Source organism: Lithobates pipiens, unplaced genomic scaffold (genome assembly GCF_037356315.1).
Source record: "Lithobates pipiens isolate NorthernLeopardFrog02 unplaced genomic scaffold, aLitPip1_a1.2 Scaffold_8, whole genome shotgun sequence".
NCBI classification, from domain to species: Eukaryota; Metazoa; Chordata; class Amphibia; order Anura; family Ranidae; genus Lithobates; species Lithobates pipiens.
Genome location: NW_027507903.1, coordinates 41,904,685 through 41,917,333, shown reverse-complemented (window position 1 = coordinate 41,917,333; position 12,649 = coordinate 41,904,685). Strand labels below are relative to the sequence as shown.

Here is a 12,649-nt window from a genome sequence, read left to right as displayed (position 1 = left end):
AACCTTCACCCTTCACCAACACAAATGACAACAGTGTCATAAAAACAAATTCACCATTTACCATAACTCCCAAACAGCACAACCCTGAATATGTTTAAAAGGCTCAACCGTTCGTAACCATGTGGTTCAACTTGCAAAAACGTATGGCCCTTTACACTACCCCATCAGCACACGTATTTACTGACGGCATGATATCTATGAGATTTCACATAACAATTGGCATGTGCCAAGGGTGTCCGCTGTCTCCTCTACTTTTTACCCTTTTGATGAAACCCTTGGCACAAAAATTATATCTCAGAGTTCAATCAAAGGCAAAATACAGAACTTACAAAGATTATTAGGAAATTTACAAGGTAAAAACAAAACCAATATAAATTCAAAATCACCAACCTTTGCCCTTTACCCACAAAAAAGACAACATTGTCATCAAACTCATCAAAACTCCCAAAAATCACAACCTTCAATATATTTAAAAGGCTCAACCAAATCTAAGCAAATACAATATTCTTCAAGCACATAACCCATCATTTAATGGTTGGTCGTCATTGTCGTTAATACAATGGCAGCGGATAAACCAATTAACATGTTTTAATTAGGCAAAGAGATTTGAGCATTCCAAAAATGGCTACTTTTAATGTTGCTTTGTTTCAAAAGAAAAAAAAAATTACTAAATGTATTTATTTGAAGGTTGCGGATCATTGTTAGATGCGACAATGAGGAATTTAAGAGCATGTGGTTTAAACTTAGCACACAGTAAGATATTTGACTTGTTGTGACACCAAGGAAAATGACATTGTCTTGTAATGGGAAGGCCATCGGTTCTAAATTAAATCCACAGCTGTACAGTCAGTGCATTCTGCTATGCCACAAAATTACCAACAATGGAGCGGACCTGTTTTCCCACACGGCTTGCCGAGCCTGAGAGTGATTTATAAGGCGCTTCATCATCTGGTTAATGAGAATCAGCAATTGGCCAGGTTTTCAGATGCTGGCAAATGAATATGCATGCTGCAAATCTGCATGTGTTAAGCTTCATCTTAATAACAATTGCAGCAATTTGCATGTGGGGCGTTCCCACATGGATTTCTTTGTTATAATTTTTTTTTCACTGCTTTCTCTGGGCGTCTGAAAAATTAACCTCTGCATTGCTAAATGATTTTCCAAAACGTAGAAGACCTCACTGCTGGCAAAGAGGAAATTGAATTTTTGCTCTCATGGGTTTCGGTTTGCCATTTGGCAAAAAAAAGGCTTTCGATGCCAGACAGGGTCACTGGCGCAGATGCCCATTTGTGTATTCATTGTTTGTCTGCGGACCACCGTTGTTTTATTCCGCATCTCACTATATTGTCTAATGAAATGTAAACTCTTCCAACTCAGCATTGTCAACATAACTATTTCCACAGATTTTACAATTACACCAAGCGTATATATATATATATATATATATATATATATATATATATATTCTCCGATGGAAGCTGGCAGCTGTTATGAATAGGGTTGATACCCACAAGATGACAAATTTGCTTCATTTGTATAAGAGCATCTGACAATTGTGCTATAAATTACAATCTGAATGATGACTCACCTTCCTGCTGTTAGTTAAAGCTGCGTTCAGATTATGAACGCCGTTAACTCTTTGTTGGCTCAGGCGTACTATAACGCTTTAGAAAAAATACTTCTGTTATTCAAGATAAGGATGGCCATTGATGGAAATTTTTAGTCCTTTACATCATGCTTATCTGACATTTAGCACATTATTTATGGTCACCATGTAGGCTTTAAACAATGTTTCTGGGCCCATCCTGGCATTGTCATAGTCTACATTTTTTTCAATTAAATCTGATTTTTTCTTTTTTTTTTAAACAATTCACTGAGCTGGCCAGAAACGACTTCTTGTGGGAGTCTATTCCATATTTTCACAGCTCTTACTGTGAAGAAGTCTTTCCATATGTAGAGGTTAAATCTCTGTTCTCCCAGACATGAAGGGGTTGATTTGCTAAAACTGGAGAGTGCAAAATCTGGTGCAGCTCTGCATAGAAACCAATCAGCTTTCAGGTATTTTTATTTTTTTGTCAAAGCTTAAAGGATATATAAACGTTCATTAATAAAAAAAAATAATAAAAAAAAAATTGCATACTAACCTCCTCTGTGCAGTTGGTTTTGCACAGAGTGGCCCTGATCCTCCTCTTCTGGGGTCCCTCAGTGGCGCTCCTGGCTCCTCCTTTTCCCGAGTTCCCCATCGGAGAAGCACTATCCCTAGGGGCACTTGTGCGGGCGCTCCCGTGCCCTGCTGCTGCGTTTATTCACAGAGACAGCAGGACTCAGCTCCGCCCCCGGCTAACACGTCATTGGATTTGATTGACAGCAGTGGGAGCCAATGGCTGCGCTGCTATAAATTTATCCAATCAGAAACCGGCTAGATCGATCGGGCTCAGGTAAGTAAAAGGGGGGTTCTGGGGGGCTGGTGCACTACAAGAGTTTTTTTTTTTTAACATAGAATGCATGGAGGTGAAAAACCACCAGGGTTTACAACCCCTTTAATTAAACAAGCTGAAGGTAGAAGTTGATTGGCTACCATTGGCACAGCTGCACCAGATTTTGCACTCTCCAGTTTTAGTAAATCAACCCCAAAGAGTGCACACCTTGACAGATACTGAAGACAGATATTAGACAAATTGATTTACAAATAGATAGATAGATAGGTAGATAGATAGGTAGATAACATTTAATTATTCTACAATTTTGCACGTTTCAGTAAAATATAATTCCTAACCCCTTGGAGCCGGCCCTTTAAGGGGTTTAGGATGTTGAGAGGCAGGGCGGAGTTTATGATCATGTGACCATCGTGATTGACTGTTACTGCAGTCATGTGATTAGAAAGCTGGCGATTGCAAGCAGTGTTTAGAAGCTTTCCATTAGCCGCCGGCAACTGTGCCAAGAGGGCGCAGGGCGCATGCTCTCAGCACAGCTGTGTTTCCTTTAATGCACACAAATATGTGGCCACTTAGAACCAAGGCGCACCCACCTAGAGGCCACATATTTGGGCTGGCACCAAGAGGTTATGCAGACTAAATATGTGCAAACACCAAAGAACTGAAGAAGCCCACTGTAACCAATCAGATGACAGCTTTATATAATCAGAGCAATAGAATTGTGATTGGGTGATATGGATTTCTGCACTTTTCACATTAGCCTCTGCTTTATTAAAGACAACCCATACAAAGAGAAATATGGAGGCTACCATTGCTGATCTACTTATGAACATGCCTGTAACAGGGTTGCCTCTGGCCTTAAAGCGGACCTTCAGTAGTTTCTTCAATTTTTCATCTATTAAATCTTCTGCCCTTGTTGTTTTAACTTTGGGTAGTAAAACCTTTTTTTTTTCTGCCAGTAAATACCTTATACAGCCCACTTCCTGTTTCTTGTCCAGGGAAAATCCTAGGCTTATGACATCATGCACAGCTTTCTCTCTCACTCACACGAGAGTTTGCCAGGAAGGGGGGGTGAGTCATAAGAGGGTCAATGAGAGCTGCAGGGCTGCAGAGCTGGAGGTGTGTGTCTGTGTAAATGTCTGTGTGTGTCTGTATAAATCCAGGAAGTGAACAGGCAGCAGCTTCAGCTGCCCACAGTTAAAATGGTTGCAGCCAGACTCAGTGGAGGGAGATTTCTGCAGCATATTTGGCAAGTACAGAATCACAGCATATATCAAATAATATGCAAAGTGATTGGAGGGAAGCTTTAGAATGGCAAAGATGGTTTTATTACAAATTATTTGAGCAGACTGCAGTTCCTCTTTAATGAGGAGCTCCTTCAGAAAAAAATGCAAATACTGTAGCTGTTGACTTTAAATATTAGGACACTTACCTGTCCATAAATCCAGTGGTGTCCTAACCTGAGCCGATTTTTAAATCAGCTATCAGGCATTACCACCACCATCTCCACTAAGGGAAATCAGCAGTGAAGATTCGTGGCTTCACAGCCAGTTCCCTACTATGCATGCGCTGTGCTCTGTGAATGGGCTGGCTGTGGGGGAAGGAGGAAGGGGGTCGGTCGAACTTCTGACTGAGCAAACTCAGCCAGAAGCGGGAGCGTGTACCTGTCAAAAGCAGGTACCCGCTCCCCTGAAAGCTGCCAAGTGTAGCAGCGAAGGGAGGAAGCAGACAATTGAAGCTTCCACTTTTGGGTAGAGCTCCGGCTTTAAATTCACACTCCAGTCAACCCCTAACTACTCTTAAAATCACCCCCCCCAACATGTATTCTGAATAACCCATGTAAGAAAAGATCTGTATACTTATCTCTTTTCACTCCGCTCTGGTGAGCCAGTGCTGGCTGCAGGGGAGAGGAGGGAGCACCGACAACGGATGGGCTGTAGTAAGCCTATGGGTGATGTCACCACTCAGGCATTACCAGCAGTTCTGAAGCGGTCTCTCTATTCCCATGTAGCCACCATGGGGACCAGACAGGAGCGGCCTGAAAATAGACAAATATACAGATCTTTTCTTACGCAGAATAGGTGTTAGGAGAGGGAGGGAGTATTTTTAAGAGTAGTTAGGATTTAATCAAAATTCTACTTTAATATTCCCTGAGCCACTGACCTGAAACAAGCATGTAGCAAGTGACGTCTGAACCCCTAATTGGGAATAAGGCCACAGAATGCATTGAATCTTCTACAGCCAGGCAACAAGCATTTTTAGCAGTGGCATCCAATGTATTTTCTCCACAGAAGATGCATTTCTCTTATTAATCAGTATGCAGAACATTACACCAAAATATGACGATACATAATTAAGGAACATAATTGAAATGTTTGCATTCTAGTGTAATACTTCTAGTACATGGCTCTGCATCTTTTTTAGATGTACAATGTCATTTCCTGATTAAATTTAAAATCGCTGTTTAGGTCTTTACTTCTAAGCAGGAAATAATGTCATTGATGGGTGTCATAATACATTTCAACAGACAATGTGTAACATTCCTTTTTTTTTTGTCTCAAACAGAGGCACGGAAAATGCCGGAGACTACAGTCCTGCGCGGAGTACGTAGCATCTCAGACACCAGCCAATCAAATTTGCTGTTTTCCAAGCTTTGTTTCAAAATGTGTGAGCATCACTCTACCAATATGAAGTGCCAGCGTTGATAAAGCAAAAAAGGAGACAAGAAAATGCAAGCATTTGCCTTTTGGATGACATCTGATTTCTAATTCATCAAACCGAGGACTGTTTTTTTGTGGATGGAGGCCATTTTGATGGAACCGAGGAATACTTTAAGATGGCCGCTTTGGCACAAGGTAGGTTGAATTTGCTGCCTAGCCGTGCCGCACTCCTCCTCTCCCTGCCGTTGATCAATTTCCTAATGCGTTAATTAGCAACAAAAGCGGGACAATAAATGAATCTGGCATGACCCACTTTCATCCGCCACCACCCCTCTCATGTGCAAAATCTACCCTTCATATTAATTGAATTAACATTCTCTCTAATTTCCCGTCCTCGTATGCGCGAATACTGATATTCTCTTTATTGTGAAGACGGCTGGCTCCTTCTCTAAAGCAAATATGCATTTTAATGATATGTATCAATTATCTGAACATTCACACATATAGCAATCCCATTTTCTTTACGTACGTTGTATTCAATATACAGGCCACATTTAATCCATCTGGAATTAAAATTGTCTTTGTTTCTGTGCTATGTAAGTTTTGTGTTTTTACCTAAATTTGTGTTGGTGATTGAAATGAAGGCAGATTTTCTTGTTGTTATCAATGCATTTTCTTAAAATTTACTTTGTAAAAAATGAATAACATGACTTCCTAAAATACATTATAGGATGAAAGATTAAAAAAAAAAAAAAAAGATTTCTTGTAATGTTCTAGATTACAATGAAATACAATAGGTATTGGACTGAGAATTGACTGCCAAAGGAAATTAATACTAATTTAAGCAACATAAAAATGAATTGCAATTCAATTCAATTGCAATTATTTGTACAGAAATGCGGAACATATGTACACTATACCATAGACAAAATGCAAGGCATGCATTATATATATATATATATATATATATATATATATATATATATATATATATATATATATATATATTTATATATTTATTTATATATATTAATTAATAAAAATAGCAATGGTACACTATGAAAATGTGTACACTTTATATAGATATAGATATATAGATATATAGATATATATATATATATATCCATATATGTATATATAGATATCTATATGTCTATATATATCTATGTCTATATATCTATCTATCTATTTATCTATCTATATATATATACATTTTCACAGTGTACCATTGCTATTTTATATTTATATATAAAAATATATAATGCATGCCTTGTAAAAGTGTACAATTGCTATTTTTTATTAATTCGATTATGATTGGATTTTTTTAAGGCAGAAGAACTAAACTTTATCTGAGCACCACAAACTGAAAACGCTGTTTAATTTATTTTTAATAATAAAGTAAACTCACCCATCCCTCCATCTATGTCTCCATGCTTTATTTTGTTGAGAAATTACTTTGACCGCTTAGAGCTGGCGCCTGCTGGCCCTTTAAGGGGTTTAGAATGCCAGGAGGCTGGGTGGGGCTTATGGTCATGTGACCACTGTGATTGGCTGTCACATGCTCGAAAAAGCTCCCGTTTGGAAGCAACGGACAGGAGCTTTCTGTTAGCCACTGGTAACTGTACTGGGAGCTTGCAGGGTGCACGCTCTTGGCACAGCTCTGTCGGCGCTATTGCAGGCAAATATGCGGCCGTTGGGCACCAAGATCTGGCCACAGAGAGGCAACATATTTACGTGGGCTTGGTGTGAAGAAGTTAAAGAACAACCCCCACTAGCATTTTTAGCTGTGGCTATCTTGAGTTAGAGCAGATGATTCATGTAGCATTTGCTTACTAGAATCCATCTACCCTTAGCTCAGGAATGCAGGCAGAAGGGTGTGCTTACCTGAGAAACCCCTACTCCATATGAAAGAACCCAAGAAATGGCCATAAAGTTTCCTAGGATGTATGACATCATTTTGGCCTAGGCCAGAATCCAGGAAGCAATTGAAGAAACTAAAAAGAAAAAAAAGTTGAAAATATGTTAATATAATATACCTCCCTATCTAGTTATTAATGCTACCAGTATAATGATTAAAAGCAGTTACTGTTGACTGAGAGAATTTAGTTCCACTTTAAGCATATTTTAGCGTGAAACTGCCGCTCGCCATAGCGGATTATAGTATGGATGTACACATGTGGAATTCACATTCAATGCCACTCCCCGGGCCATGCCCCCTGACATGTTTTACCCCACAATCATAGGGGTCTGAGGCTTTCACATGTATATTCTATACTAGGATCAGCTATGGCAAGCAGAAGTTTCAAACTAAAATGTTAATAGCTCACTGGATGGGGGTTTTCTTACGCTGGCATCCCTACTATCCTGAGTGCCAGTGGGGGCCTACACCTCAGCCTGGAGCCGTACCACCAAGTACATATGGCTATAATCAGGGCTGCAGCTAAAATCATGGGGCCCTGTACAGCCTTCCTGACTGGGCCCCCCCAACCCCTTCTACACCCCACCCATCCCCTCTGGGGTGCAGTGAAACAGTGACACTGACTTTACCCCTCTACGCCCGAAAATGAAAAAAATCCCACTTACCTCTATTGAAATGATGGGGCCCAGGGAAATGTAATTTCAGCCCTGGTAAACAAGTAAGAGCAGTGGTATGGTCTAGTAAAATCAATTTATTAATTTATGAAGAAATTAACAATAAAGTTGTCCTGGGCCCCCTTGTGTAGCAGATGAGGTCTGGGCCCAGTGCAACAGGGCCAGTTGTACTGCCTTATCAGCAGCCCTGGCTTTAAGCATAGTTACATTAAAGCTGACCTCTGTAAAAACATAACCTTTACCCTTATATTTGGTCCTCTTCCCCACTGCAAGGGCTAACTTTTTTTCCCATAGGAGATGATGAATACAGTGATACACTTGCCTTATTCCCCACTCCCATGAGCTTCCTCCTCTTTGTATGACTGGTCCCTACTTCATTGCTGGTCACAGCTCTCTGATGTCATCCCATCACATGTAGGACCAGAAGTCTTGCACTGTATGGGAGGACACCCAAGGTCCGCTCACATTCTGGAGCCTTGGCCAGTAGAGGAGAGCACCTACCGCCGGAGGAGTGAGGATTAATTTAAGTATATCAACTTATTAATCATCCTCTTGGTAAATCAAGCAGATATACTTTGCAGTGGGTTTCCTGCCAAGTATAAATAAAGTTTATCTTTGCACAGCTCAGCTTTAATAAAAATTTTTTAACAAACTATTCCCATTGGGTATATGTCAGACAATAGGCTAATGTGGGACAATGCGTATAGACTGCCGACCATGGACTTTACATTGCATGGGTTTCAATGATATGAACCTGTGCATATAAAGATCATGTAAGCTGTAATGTTTGCTCCATACTACACACCTCTGTGACACTTTTTGTTTTAGTTTCAGGCTCTGTCAGTTTATTTAGAGCCATCTTATTCCATAATAATTTCTATGACCACTTACATTAATCCCTTCTTGCATTCTAATATACCAATTATTGTCATTCTTTTCTAGGCCTAACTAAGCCAGAGGCCAGTACAATGGCTAGCATAATATATATTTATGCACTGTATATTATAGGTATAAATGAGAAAAAGTGTTAACTAGACATAGCAGTTGATTTACTAAAGGCAAAAAGACTATGCACTTTACAAGGTGCAGTTACACTCTGCAAGTGCAGTTGCTCCAGAGCTTAGTAAATGAGGTAAAGCTTCACTTTCCAAATCATGTGCAAGAAAAAAAAAAAAAAACATTTTTGCTTGTGTGTGATTGGATGATGGAAGTCAGCAGAGCTTATGCTCATTTACTAAGCTCTGGAGCAACTGCACTTGTAGAGTTCAACTGCACTTTGCAAAGTGCAAGTCTATTTGCCTTTAATAAATCAACCCCAAAGTGTATAAACTAGAAAACTCGGAGGGAACCCAAGCAGATACAGGGAGAACATAACAACTCCAGATAGACAGTAAGACAAACCTCAAACTAAAGAAATGTAAAGGTGGCTATAGATGGATGGAAATTCAGCCAGTTCAGCAGGGACAAGCCAAATTGCAATCCATGTGTGGCTGCTCCCTTTCATCAGAATGGTTGAATTCTTTCAAACGGGCTTCTCAGAATTTTTTTAAATTAGTGGCTGCAGCCAGCAGGCTGCAGCTGCTGGTCAGTGTATTCTGACACCAGGGAGTCCCTCCAATCAGAATATAGTATCTGAGCAGGGAGGATTCCTCTATCCATCTTGATTATGTGGATAGAGGAATCCATTTTTTTTTTAATTCAGCCCGCTGGCAAATTAAAAAAGATTTGTTTATGGCCAGCTTAACACAACACAAATGAGAGTTGGCTATTATGGTTGCACAATAGATTAAATGTTATTGGAGTACTTTAGCAGAATAAAGTTGTCTTTACTTTGATAACCCAATCAAGTGCGGGGGAATTTAAAGTGTATGTAAACCTTCATACTGGGATTTTCTCATTTGCTTCCTTTTGGTCTGCTAACTATACCTCTGAAAGTGCTTTGTTATATATGTGTGCTAAGTGCATAAAATAGCTGTTGATTTTGCAAGAAATTTTGTGAGCTGAAAACTTCCTGTGCTCTCTGCCTGTACAAAGGGTGGAGTTATAAAGATGAAGGGGGGGGGGGGGTAGATAACGAGAGGTTTGCATCAGAAATTAAGTGGGTAGAGCTGAATTAAGAGCCAGAAATACAGTGTTGTCATGTCAATATTTCTGCCACATCAACGGCCATTTTTTGTACTTGCAGTGTGTTTTAGGAGATAAAACATGGGAAATTGTGCATGTATCGCTGATATACAAAATGTGTTTTTTTTTCTGACATGTGCTTTAAACAATGAAATTAAAAAATGGAAAAATTGAACTCTGCTTTGCGTTATTCAGTTTGCTACGTGAATGATCTCTGCTCCTTTAGTACATCAACCATTATTGTGTCTGACTGTAGGACTTACCTTAACAGGCTATTCAAGCTCAGCTTTCCAATCTTTATACATATGGTTAAATAGTTGGTTAGTCTAGGGGTGTATTGTAAAGGAATACATGCCTTATTCTTTGGTCTTGTGGCAGCTGGTAATCTTTCCCACTCCTTCTCCAGCAATGGAATGTGGGCAGGCCCTTAATGTCATCACACATAGTGCAGGACCAGTTGTGGTTACGGCTCCTGCAGTGTACAGTATGTGATGATGTCAACAAGAGGGTGGCCAACCAGTGTGGCAAAAAGGAGTGGTTACAATGGACCGGCTGTTATGTTCCCTATTGCATACCCCCCTAGATTAAATAAGAATTAGATCCCTAATAAAAATGAAATAAATTGTAAGAAAAAACACGCTAGTAACGTCATTAACAAATATAACAAGCAGCAACTCTCCTGCGAGATATAAACACAGTCCAAATTATATAACTTTACAGAGTTGCGCTAAAATAAAATAAAAATGTGATGTGATAATTATTCCTGGTGTATATCTCCACCATCCACCACCTTGAAATGTGATCAGCCCATCAATGCCACCACCAAAGGATGAAAAGGATTCCAGGGGCTTTTCATCATTGACGCACCACTCATACTCCTCCCTGCCTGTGGTGAGAGCCTGCCGGGCTGGCTACTGCTCACACCACAGTGTGGGAGGAGGATGAGTGGGGCATCAATGGTGAAAAGTGCCTAGAAACCTTAAAGGCCCTGGCTGGCTTTATAGCCATAAGCGCTAGTGTCCTTCTGTAGTGGTGAGGTCCATGTGATCTGGTAGGCAAGCTTTTCAGCCTTTGGTGGTGGTATTGATGCACAGATCATGTTTCAAGGTGGTGAATGGTGGAGATATACACCAGGAATAATTATCACATCACGTGTAGACATTCTTTCTTTTCTATTAGCACAAATCTGTAAAGTTATATTAGATACCTGTATATAGGCGAGGGGACACTAATAGAATTTATTTTTCTATTTATATATAGCTGACTGAATTTCAGCTTTCATTTATAGCCAGTTATGGAGGTCCTTAAACTACATAACTTACCACAAGATCAGAGTGGAGTAGTGGTTAAATCTATTTGTCCCCAAACTGTGCATAGATGAGACAAGGTAATGGGGTGATATCATAGCACCTTTTATTAATGTAGGAAGTGCATATGTTGGCTTCACCAAGAATGTACAGTATGATTGTTATAGGCCTCCTGGCTCTTTGACTTTCATCTAAAGGCAATTCCACTACTGACATCACTATCATTCTAAAGCTATAACTATCCCGCCATACAATTTGTTTTCATAAAAATATGATAGATGTTGTTGAACTATATACACATTTATTTTATACATGGCTGTTCGCCAAATGCTGTTGCTGCCTGAATAAATCATCATGTTGTCAGACAAGGCAGGGACAGGGACTGTCATACTATCAGGACTGAAAACACTTTATGAACTGCAATGGTAACATTGCATGGTTGTGAAGATCTAACATCTGCACACCCACATTCCAGAGACTTTGGCAGCTATCAGCAACTGTCTGCTGACCTTCATTTATCTCCATGATGAACACAGGTTCCTGCAGGGCACTGAATGCACAGTATGTTAGCACAGGGTCAAAAATGCAACTGTATGCATTTATGGTCTGCTAATGTGCAGACCTATGCTGCTATCCGCCATGTCCTGCAGGAGCCTCCCTTCATTATACAGATGAAAGAGGTCCACAGACAGTCACTGAAGCCTGTCAAAGCTGACAAAAGAGTATGGGTATGAGACTTTGACTTTTGAATCTTCATTCCTGTGTAAGGGCACCCTTAAGGCTATGCATTGGGTATTATATGATAAGTCTTGTCCCTTGAAATTTAGTAGTGATGATTCTGAACAATATAGGAATACGCATAGCAGAGTTGTGTAACCCTTATGCCTCGTACACACGACAACAAAACCGACAACAAAACCGTGAAACTTTGTTTGAAGGGTGTTGGCTCAAACTTGTCTTGCATACACACGGTCACACAAATGTTGGCCAACAATTATGAACGTAGTGGCGTACTAGACATACTACGTGGTTCTTCTGCTAATTTCGTGTTAGTAGAAGTTTGGTGAGTGTTGCTTCGTGCTTTTCAGTTTGTGTCTGAACAGCCGTTCGTCAACCAGACATGTTGTGGAATCAGAGGGGATAACATGTTATTTATTATTGGCCTTGGAGTTATTGCTTTGACATTATTTTTTTGGTTGAATAATGATTTGATTTGGTATATTTTCTATATTTTTGGATGCAAGGAATGCACTTTTTGGTTAAGCTCTATTGGCAGATAGCATGTCTAATTTTATTTGTTTTCTTATTTTAATGCACAATAAAAAAAAAATTGTGTAGAATAATACTTGGCTATGTGTTTTACTTCAAATGACAGTTTGGGAGTAGGCAGTTACATTTAAAAAAAATACAATGTCGAATTAACAAGGTACACCAACATAGTTGTATCTTTATTCTTAAGGGGATAATGGTGTTGTGGACTTTTGCCTGAAGGACTTGTGTACACATGATTGTAAAGTCCAACAACAAAATT

General features: G+C 39.6%; 1 long non-coding RNA gene across 5 annotated transcripts in view; it reads left to right on the top strand.

The window, feature by feature from the left end:
- The window catches only part of LOC143963318 (uncharacterized), a 159,163-nt gene that overhangs the window by 43,447 nt on the left and 103,067 nt on the right, over positions 1-12,649 (top strand). For all 5 annotated transcript variants that reach the window (XR_013270940.1, XR_013270939.1, XR_013270938.1 and 2 more), the window contains exon 5: positions 5,001-5,290. This is a non-coding gene — a long non-coding RNA (uncharacterized LOC143963318). The remainder of the gene's footprint in view (positions 1-5,000; positions 5,291-12,649) is intronic.